The sequence below is a fragment of the Phascolarctos cinereus genome, unplaced genomic scaffold (assembly GCF_003287225.1).
Source record: "Phascolarctos cinereus isolate Bilbo 61053 unplaced genomic scaffold, phaCin_HiC Scaffold_5;HRSCAF=322, whole genome shotgun sequence".
NCBI classification, from domain to species: domain Eukaryota; kingdom Metazoa; phylum Chordata; class Mammalia; order Diprotodontia; family Phascolarctidae; genus Phascolarctos; species Phascolarctos cinereus.
In genome coordinates this window covers 3,708,482-3,717,871 of record NW_027555958.1, presented here as the reverse complement: position 1 = coordinate 3,717,871, position 9,390 = coordinate 3,708,482, and the positions used below count along the sequence as shown (strand labels likewise).

Sequence of the window (9,390 nt, the reverse complement as noted above, 5' to 3'; positions counted from 1 at the left end):
AGGGTCTGTGCAGGAGGAGAATTCCAGAGCCAGCCAGGAACAAGAGCGCCCTTCCCCAGACTGGGCCTGGGGGAGTGAGACACCAGTGAGGTTGGCCAGGTGCACCGGCTCCTCCAGCCCTCTCACAGGGCTGTGCGTACAAGCTGAGTCTGACGCACTGGAAACGGAATGAGCGAGGTGATTCTAAAAACGGCGCCCGGACTGCCACGACCTTGGGTCAGTGAGTGTCTGGACCTTGCAGGACCGATCGATGTCTTTGCTTTTTTGAAACTCCTCTCTAAGTGTTTGTAATTATTTGAAAGAAATCCTTTGGTGTCCTGCTCATCTTTGCTCCATTCTCCCAGTCAGTGGTAATTCATGCTTGCTGATTTGGCTTGACTGAGCTACAGGTTGGGGTGGGCTCTGGGGTCTCTCTGCTCTACTTGAACAATTTCTAGTCCAACAGAAATGCCTGGCCAGCTTCAATCTAGGCTTCTAAGATGCACCATTTTTTGTATGTGGGAATTTAGAGGTTTGGGAAAGAGTCAGGATAAAAAGATTCAAACTCCCGAATGGTCACTCGCTAGCTTTGACTCATCCTTGCTTTAAATATTAATCCCCTTCTGGAAAAAAAAAAAAAGAACCAGGGAAGCTTTATCCTGTTGACTGAGACAGAGCCAAGCATAGCCAGAGAGATATTGCCTTGTGCCCCCAAGCCCTAGGGAATCCCTCTGACTTTCTGGGACTGTGACACATGATTGCTGCTTTGATTTCACAATCTGTGCCTCTCCCTCTCCCCTCCCAAATTACCATATGAGTATATCTATAGCTATAGATGCCTTTCTCTATGTGCATACATATCATGCATATATATTTATATAAATATAAATCCCTTTGTTTATGAATATTATAAAATACTGTGGTATGCCTTGAGATCGTTGGAGTTACCCTCAGGGTTTGCCAAACTGGACCTGGGAACATAAAATGGACATTTATTCGGGTCTAGAGCGACTTCAGGAGGTCTGACAGAATCTTGACTCATCTCTCCTATGGAGGAGCCCAGCAGGGTGGGGGCGGTGGCTGGTCTATGCTGGGAGCTCAGATCCACTGATCTTGGGGCAGGTTTTGGGGATCTGGCTTAAGCCAGGATGATAAGAAGCCTCTGAGATGGGCAGGCCCCAGAGTGTGCCTCTGACCTGAGGTTGGGTCAGATGTAGACCGCCTTCTTGGGATAAAGGACATCCAGGAGGACACAGCCTTTCTTCTCTTATATTGGGCACTTCTCATTTTAGCTCATAGTCTCCTCCTCCTTACTTGTATGATTCAACTTCCTGACAGACATACCCCCTCCTTCCTCTCCACTTTGCAACCATCTACCTAAGCTTCCAAACTCGTAGATGGGAAGGAAACTTGTTTACTCTGCTTCAACATTTCTACTAACAAAGTGGAAAACAAGATCTGTGGACCTCTTTAGTGTCTTTCTTAAGCTACTCACATATTCCCCTGGATCTCTGGCCTCATCCATGCAAGGAGTCCCTCCATTGAGGTGAGTTGTGACCCATCCATGCTGGTTCATCCCGAGTGACTGAAGTCCACATCTTCCCATGGAGCACATTTGGGTCCACCCAACACACTAGGGACTTCCTTGTAATGTTGTGTTGTGTTTGTGGGGGTGTGGGGTGGGTGGGTAGGTGGGGATGGTAAATGTATCCCAGGAAAGCCTCCTGCTTTTTTTTTCTAGGTCCTCTCTCTCTCTTTGAGTCATACTTTTCTATCCCTATACACAGTGTCTAGGAAGAGTGTCTACGTACAGAAAGCTAGAGGGAGGCATATGAATAGGGAAATCTGGATGTCAGGATGTCCTTGGTTTTTCAGCCTGTACCACGCATCACCTCTTGGGGAAAACCAGTTATCAATCTGCTCCCTTTCTGTCTCCATAGCTCTCCTGCTAGCCAAAGACGCTTCTTTGCTACTGTCAGGGCACTGGGGCAGGAACAAGTGCTTAGAGCACATAGTCACCCTTGACAGGCCGCTGAGAAAGTGTGGCACGCCTTCAGTGACAAGACATTTCCTCAAGCCAGAGAATGGCCAAGCTCCTCGCATCTTCTATGGGGCTCTGAATCTCTCTCTCTCTCTTATCTTAGGGCCATGTACTTTTTTCATCATCACCTCTTCAAATAGCAAGAGAGTCTGTTTTATCCAATTACCTCTCAGGAAAGCCATGTTTCTTCTCACAACAAAACAGATTCAAAGCTTATCATTCCTTGTCTGACTATTTCTCCCCCTCAAACTACACAGAATAGAGGAGTGTAATAAGCTATGTCCTGAGAGAGGGTTCCCCTCGCTCGGGGCATAATGGCACTAACGGATGGCTACCTTTCTTCCACCAATCAGCTTCCAGCAAAGCAATGCTTTGTTCTGATCAGTACAGCTCTCAGCAACACCGCGGCAGACCCAGCCAGTCAACTGTGCTCAGTCCCTGCCGGCCTCTGTAAGCAGCTCCTCTGGTTGCTTCTTCTGCCTTCTGTCCATGACTCCTCCTCCTATGCTCAGCTTCTCCTCTCACTCTAGATTTCTCTTGTCCCCTGCTACCTTCCTCTTTCTTTTCTGGCTCCTAATGCCTCAGGTCAGGGCTCATATCTAACCTGATGTGAAACTCAGAAATTCCACTTGTCCATCAAGTCGGAGCTGCACAGCCTTGTGTCATCTCTCCCCATCCCCAAATGCTTATTTGATTTCTAACTGGCCAGGTCTATCCTTAACGGCTCCAAACACACCTCCTAATTCGAGCAGGTCCTCTCAGTGCATTCATTTGGGGAGCGGTTGTCTGTGCCTCTCTCCTCGACATTTCAGCTCACAGGCTAGGTTTCTTCTCAAGCTGATCTTACCAACTTTCTTTATGAAGCTGTTGTTTTATGCCCCCTTACAGAAACCAAAATGTGCACGTAAGAAGGGGCAGTAAGGCAGTACCTTCCAAGTACACCCCCCCACACACACACACCCCTGCATACACATGCATGCTCACACACACAATTTGATGTTAATCAATCAATAAACATTTATTAAGCACCTACTATGTGCCAGGTGGTTTGTGAAGAGTATGGGTGAAAACCAGCATTCCATTGCTCAGATGAAAAGACTGAGAATCCAAGAGCTAAAGTGATTTGCTCAAGGTCACAAGCTCAGCTTTAGGTTGTTGGGAAAAGGAAATTACACTTTGATTTCCCAGACAGTTAGTCCGGTTTTGTTAAGTGAGAGAACCTCTGTAAAGCACTTTGCAACCTGAAAGCACTCTACAACTATCTGTCATTTTTATTATCGAGAGGGAGTATGGTCACACTGGAGAGGGAGGCAGCCCCAGAGTCAGACAGACCTCTGACACCTACTGGCCGTAAGTGTCTGGCCACATCTCCTAAGCACTCAGTGCCCCATACAGCTCTCTGAGATGACAGATTGCAAGTGGAAGCAGGTGCCAATCTGCATGAGTAGAGGGAGTTTCCACCCATGGAGTACCCTATACCAGAAGGGTGAAACGTGGGGCCAGAGGCTGGAGCACTGCCCACAACACCCCTGAGTCCGGCCAGGACCAGATTAAAATACAATTTGGAAATATGTGACAAGGTAAATAAAAATATGATAAAATAGAGATAACATTAGCTTTTAAAACTAAGCGAATGTGTAGTCACAGAGATCCTTATGTACGGTTTCATGGCCCTGCTTCCATTCTATTTGAGTTTGAACCCACCGCCTGACACTGAGGAAATCAGGGGTCCAGTCTCCCCACCCCTCCCCAAAGGCTATTGTTACTAATAAAGGGTCCTTCATTGTCTGAGAAAGTTGGGCAAGAAAAGAATTACTGAAATGATTACCTCACTAATACAAAAAGAATTATCTTTAGTATAAAAATAAAGATGTTGGAAAGCCCAACCATTAAAATTCAATAGAATTGAAAACATTGCAAATTGCTGCTAAGCTCCAATGTGTCCACACTGGTGAAATGTTCTCCTCTTATGTAATTACCAAGTATGTTTTCCATCAAAGCTGCGATAACAATAGAATCAAAACTGATCCAATTATGTGACAATAGATTGTGATTTTAGAAGTTGTAGAATTTCTTTAGGGAGCCTCTACCTTTTATGGGCCTTTTGCTGTGATTCAATTCAGCTCTTCAAGCATAAATTAGACCCCTACTATGTGCCAGGCATTGTGTTAGGAGCTGAGTATGCAAAGGTGGAAACAAAATGGTCTCTGCCCTCCAGGAGTTCCCATTCTGCCAGAGAATTTTACATATATGTGTGTGGGAGGGTATACACATAAGCAGATGCCAGGTACCTTGAAGAAGGAGAGGGCACTAGCAATTAGGGAGATCACAAAGGCTTCCTGTGGCATACAGCGTCTGAGCTGACCCTGGAAGGAGAAGTGAGGAGGGAGTGCATTCAGCACTGCTTGTTCAAAGGTGTGGAGGTGGGAGATAGAATCTTGAATTGGGAGAAGAATGCCAGGCTAGTTTGGCTGTAAAAAGAGGAAAGGGCTGAGCCCAGGAGGGGGCTGGAGCTAGACTGTGATGGGCTTTGGAAGCTGGACTGAGAACTCTGCATTCTATCTTAGCGATAATGGGGAAAAACTGAAGACTTTGAGAGAGGAGAGAGTGTTTCAAGGACCCCAGACCCGTGTTTAGGAACATGATTTTGCCAGCTGGGTGGAGAATAGACTGGAGAGGGGAAAGCCTGGAGAGAGGGAGGCTATTTCAGGTGAGAGAGGCTGAGGACAATGCCAAGGGGTGACCAAGGGAGGAGGAGAAGGATGTGATGGGTCACGGAGGCTTGGCAGCTGACTGGCTGCGGGGAGGAGAGCAGAGTAGGTGGGGAGAGCCCAGGATGACTCCAAGGCTGGGAGCATGATTTCTGACTGCCCAGGTCTATCCTTCAAGGCTCCAAACACACCTCCTAATTCGAACAGGTCCTCTCAGTGCATTCATTTGGGGGGCGGTTGTCTGTGCCTCTCTCCTCGACATTTCAGCTCACAGGCTAGGTTTCTTCTCAAGCTGATCTTACCAACTTTCTTTATGAAGCTGTTGTTTTATGCCCCCTTACAGAAACCAAAATGTGCACATAAAAAGGGGCAGTAAGGCAGTACCTTCCAAGTACACCCCCACACACACACACCTGCATACACACGTGCCCTCCACTGGATGGGGGAGTTCACAGTAGGGTCAGTTTCAGGGGAATAACACCCAGTTCTGCCACGGACGGATTGAATTTGAGGTGCCTGGGGAGTGTGTGCTTTGAGATGCCCAATCTCAGTTGATGCCATGGGGCAAGAGTGTGGAAGAGCTGGGCAGTTGGAGATGAGCGCCTGGAGCCGTCTGTGTAGAGGTGGTGACTGAGTCCCTGGGAGCTGATGAGATCCCCACATGAGATGGTATAAAGACAGCAGAGGTAGAGGACTTGGACAGAGGCCGAGACAGCACCTGGAGAGATGCTGGGCTTAAAAGGCTTACAGGACATGGGCAACATCCCGACAATGGAGGCCGAGGTGTCTGAACGGTGGGAGAAGAAGCAGGATAGAGCAGCCAGGGGGAAAGAGAACACCTCAGAGAGATGTGCAGAAACCAAGGAGATGGGGACCAAAGGTCAGTAAGCTCAACTGAACTGTGTTTGCGCCCGCCTCTAAAAATCTCCCCAAATACCTCAGAATATAAATTGGATGGGCAGAAGGAAAGGGCAGACTTCCCTGCGGGGAGCTAGCAGGCCATCACTCCACCTTGGAGCCCAGCTTGGAATGTGCATCTATCCACGCCAAGGACGATGGTGTCCTTCATTCGATCCTTCTCCTTTGTTTCATGTGGTTCCTGGTGTGGGTGTTTCCTTGGCTGGTGAAGATCCCCTTCAATCAGTCACGCTTACCAAGCACCTACTATGGAACACGCAGGCACTGTGCTCCACACCAGAGACATGAAGACAAAAGTGAAAAAGGCCCTGCCCTCAAGGAGCTTCCTTCCTCAAGGAGGAGACAACAGGCCCATATAGAAGTATATACCAACACATACAAAAGAAACCCAAGGTAAAGAGTATGGGTGGCGTCGGCAGCTGGGGGAAGGGGGCATGGAGCAGGGAGCACTTGAGCAAAGTCTGGAAGGCAAAAGGGATCATCAGAGGCAGAGGTGAGGTGGGTGCACCCCAGGCACAGGATGACCAGGGCAAAGCTACGGGGGGGGGGGGGGGGACACAGACGGTTACATTGGAGGAACAGTGAGAACACCAGTGTGGGAAGTGGAGTGCAGAAAGGCAAGCAGGCTGTCCGCCCTGGTGCCACGAGGCATCTAAGCAGGCTTCTCTGGAAGGGTCTTCATTCAAGGGATCAGTGCAGGGTCCTGCATTCTGGGAGGTGATGAGAAATGAAGAAATGCACAACAACCTGCAGGTTCATGCTGAGTCATTTCCTTCAAAAATTTCCAATGCAAATGTGGAACTTGCCTGTGTAATTCAAAAATTGCTAGGGAATTGAATATTGAAATTCAGAACTTCTAGGCTATCTTAGCAGAGAGTTCTGTGTTTCACTTCCCTGGAGACCATCTTTAATCACAGGGTTGGGGGTGGGTGTGGGCTTTCTTTTTTCCCTAAAAGGGAGAGAAAGCCAAAAAATTGAAAGGGATAAAGGGAAAAATTCTGTCCCTGAAATCACATGGACTCTTTGAGACATTTCAGTCAATCCATATTTCTGAAGCTTTTAATTAGCAGCTGCACGAGGCACGTTGCTGAGGCCTGGCAATCCAAACCCCTTCAGAACACTCTGCCACATGTGTGCAAAATTTGCTTCGTTAACTCATCCTTTTTTCCCCCTTTTTTGAAAAAGAAATGTACTGTAGGACGAGTTAATAGCAGGAAAGAGTCTTGAGAAGGGTGCCTCTCAGGGGCAACCTCCAGTCACATCACCATAAACGTGGCATCATCTAGGCAAGAAGACCCTTGCTCCGCCTGAGGGTCCCGGGGAGTGTTTCTGTGGTGCCAGAACACCCCGCAACACGCCTGGAAGGGAGGGGCTGTTTTTATCCCTATTTGAGGAGATAGGGACAAACATGAGGAAACGATTCCCATTTTACATGTAAAATATCTACCTGAAAATACAAATAATGTTGTTGTTTGTCCTTCACTTTCTCTCTTTTTTCTTTTTTTAGGCAATTTGGGGTAAGTGACTTGCCTGGGGTCATACAGCTAGTACACGCCAAGTGTTTGGTCTGAGGTCAGATTTGAACTCAGGTCCTCCTGACTTCAGGGCCGGTGCTCTATCTGCTACGCCACCTTGCTGCCCCTGTCCTTCATTTTCAATGATGACCACTGGGGCCACCAGTGACGTCCTGAGTGTGCGTGGATTGGATTGAAGTGAGGCAGAGCTGCGCAAAGTTGTTGACCTCACTCTCTCCCCCAGAGCCATCCGTGTCCTGTGGAGACAAAGGTCAGGAAGACGGTGTTGACCCAGGATGAAATGGACGACCGTGGCGTCTCTGATGCCTGACCGAACTCCAGATGCTTCACCGAGCCTGCGTGGGCCGTCTCACCCGCCCATTCCTGGAGGGGACATCTTCAGTGCTTGGGGTGGACACATCCTCACTCACCAGTGGGCTTAAGGCCTCTTGGCTACCTCCACCGGGTTTAGCCTGGCTGTCAAAACTGTTCTGCTTGGGTGTGCTTCTGCACATGCTGCAGTTTCTGGGAGCCACAGGGGAGAGTTGGGTGAATTGGGTGGACACCAGAGGTAGATGAGCACCCTGGAAAGGGCTTGGCAGCCTCACACCAGAGAGGCCAGTCCTCCCAGAACACCCCAACAGCAATAAATAATATTATATGATACATAATGCATAATAAATATGGAACACATAATATTATGTTATATATAATATATAATATAATATATTAATTATATATAATTTAGCATAGTAATACATCATAATATAATACACAATATATAATAGAATATGTAATAAATATATAATAGTATATATAATAATGTATTTTATTATATAAATAATATAAAATATATAATTAAATATTATATATATATATGTATAATAGCCATATTTTACAGATGAGGAAGACAGCAGTGAAGTGACTTACTCAGGGTCACCTTGCTGGTAAGTGTCTGAGGTAGGATTTGAACTCAACTCTTCCTTACTCCAGACCCAGAGCTCTAACCACTACATTGCCCAGCATGCCCCGGGGCATAAATAACATAGTTACCCCTCCCTGTACTCCAAGAGCGGTAATAACGGCTCCTGGTTCCACGGGACGCTTGGACTTACAAACCACTTCCTTCCTACACATTCTGGGAGGGAAGTAGGGCCACTATTATTAACTAGTCCCATTTTTACGGATGAGAGACCCGAAGGTCATTGACGGGAAGGATTTGGAAGACGCCTGCCTCTGGATCCTTTCTGTCGTGTCTGACTCTTCAAGACCCCATTTGGGGTTTTCAAAAATCCTGGAGTGGTTTTCCTCTTCCTTCTCCAGCTCATTTTACAGATGAGGAAACGGAAGCTCAGAGAGCTGTCGGAGTCAAAGGCGGAGCTTGAGCCAAAGTCTTCCTGACTCTACAGGCAGCATGATGATGAAGGAGGCAGTGTTGTGTAGTGGATAGAAAGCTGGTTTTGGAGTCAGGATAACCTGGGTCTGACACTTCCTGGCTATATGACCCCGGGCAAGTCACTTGCCCTCTTTGGACCACAGACAACTCTCTCAGACTAGAATTGCAGAGAAGGCACTCACCTGCACAGGTAGAGGAGATATCTCATCAGGTTTTTGGAGTATACCTGGCAGCTTCCAGGGATAATGAATAGGCCAAAACTGCTTGAGCGGTAGGTTCATGTAGAGGTTTCTTGACCGATGGGGTTGGAGAGGCACGTTGGGGCCATGTCACCGAGGACCTTGAATGGACGGTATTGCGAGTAGTGTGGTGCAGGGGGAAGAAGAGTGCTACACCTGGAGTCACCCAGGTCAAATCCTGACTCTATCACTCACTCCCTAGGTGACCTTGGGAAAATCCCTGTCCCTGTCTGGGCCTCAGTTTCCTCATCTGTAAAATGAAAAGGTTGTGTTACACCATCCCTATGGTTCAGCCCTGTGCCTCAGGTCCTGTTGGTCGTAGGACTTGGTGCTCCATGAAATGGGGAGCCATTGGAGGGCTTTAACCGGGAACGATGAAAATTCATCTGTTGGCAATGTGTAGCATAAATTGGAGAGAAGAGGAAGTGGAGGTAGAGAGAGCTGAAGAGGCTCTTGCAGCAGGCAAGAGCCCTCAGGGCCAAGAGTGAAGTAAACACACAGGTGCGCTCCAGCAAAGGCAGCCGCTGGTGCCAGACAAGGAGCCCAGATGTGAGAGATGACCGATCCATCGGGCAGCCCAGCTGCCGCATTT

The 9,390-nt window shown here is 47.8% G+C and overlaps 1 long non-coding RNA gene across 1 annotated transcript; it reads left to right on the top strand.

The window, feature by feature from the left end:
* Nucleotides 1-1,336: 1,336 nt before the first annotated feature.
* On the top strand, nucleotides 1,337-7,847 carry LOC110198861 (uncharacterized). Its single transcript, XR_013487476.1, has 3 exons — nucleotides 1,337-1,525; nucleotides 5,861-6,042; nucleotides 7,157-7,847. It is a non-coding gene; the product is annotated as an uncharacterized LOC110198861 (long non-coding RNA).
* The last annotated feature ends 1,543 nt before the right edge of the window (nucleotides 7,848-9,390 follow it).